This window comes from Phalaenopsis equestris, unplaced genomic scaffold (genome assembly GCF_001263595.1).
Source record: "Phalaenopsis equestris unplaced genomic scaffold, ASM126359v1 Scaffold235594, whole genome shotgun sequence".
Classification (NCBI taxonomy): Eukaryota; Viridiplantae; Streptophyta; class Magnoliopsida; order Asparagales; family Orchidaceae; genus Phalaenopsis; species Phalaenopsis equestris.
In genome coordinates this window covers 191,562-193,080 of record NW_018253456.1, presented here as the reverse complement: position 1 = coordinate 193,080, position 1,519 = coordinate 191,562, and positions in this window count along the sequence as shown.

The window sequence follows — 1,519 nt, the reverse complement described above, 5'->3', positions numbered from 1 at the left end:
AACACCACCTATGACAGCACTGGGAGTGAAGAACCAATCCTCGAGCGACACGGTGCATCACTCGCCATTAACTTAGAACTTTCCAACAAAGAAGAAACACCATAATATTCAACATTGGTATCTCAAGAAGAAGAAATTATAGAAGTGATCATAAGGAGCAAAAGTGTGTTACCCTCGAGAATAGCTTCAGTGGATAAAGGAAAGCAAATAGTAACTCGAGAAGAGCTACCTCCACCTCCACTAGTGGAAGAACAACCTAACCAAGGGAAAATTGGTGCATCATTCAAAGTGGATTACAATGTGCTAGCTCATCATAGGAAGTTGACGGCTAAATTAAGCATCTACGATGCTCTAATCCTATTAAAGTAAGTTAGAGAGTCTCCTGTTATAACTTTGCTTGACCAAAAAATTTGTTTAGCCCAGTTAGCCAGTACATCCTTGGATGAAGTTTGCCAGTCGAAAGAACAATTTAGGGTAACCTTTAACCTTTAAAGATGAAGATTTTTTGCTCGGTACCGCCGACCATAATCGTCTGCTCTATATCTCTATTAACATCGACATATTTATGTTGTCCAGAGTTTTAGTAGATCTTGGAGCATCACTCAACTTGATGAGCCTACGGACATTGGCCTTTTAGGACATTGAAGCTCAGGAGCTTACGAAAGATAAAATAATGCTAAGAGGATTCAACCAAAAGGGAGAAAGAGCCCTCGGATCAATTACATTACTTATAAAAATTGTAGAACTAGTAACAACTGCTAAATTCCATATCATCAACATAGAGACCACTTTCAATACTCTACTGGGTCCACCATGGATTCATGAAAAAAACATGGTTCCATCATCTCTAAACTAATACTTAAGTACTACAAGGAAAGATAAGAACATTGCATTAAGGGAGATTTACAAACATTTTCAGTTCATGAAGTTGGCATTCATGAAGATGCCGCCAATTACATGCCTCCAAAGAAAAGTGTCTTCTGTCGTTAATTTGTGACAACCAAGAGTGAAGATTCAGAAGAATTACAATGGAGAGGCCATTCAACTCTGCTTGAACGATCCTCCACCACCATTTTACAACAAATTGGTGGAGGTTCTTTTACTTCGTGCACCTGAGGTCAAGGCCGGTTATGTGGACGAGCAAGAGCCAACTAATTATTGAACTGACTAGGACGACCATCAACATTAGTGATGAAGACAGTTTTGAAGATGAAATAATGTTGACAAAATAGAAGAAACCTTAGTATGAGATATCCTTAAAAGACACGGAGCAAAGAAAACATGAGAGAATGTATGATTGGATAAACAACTATGTGAACACTATGACCCTTACTCTAATTCTCTCTAAAATGGTTGAGAGTTTAGAGGTCAAGGAGTCCATAGCACTGGTTCAAAGCCGATCAAGTTTTATCGTTCTTCTACTTTTGTTAATCTTGAGATTCATGTAAATTTGGATGAGGATTCTAATGAATTAATGGAGTTGCTTTTTGGTTACTTTCGCCTTGTGTATAAAAGTATT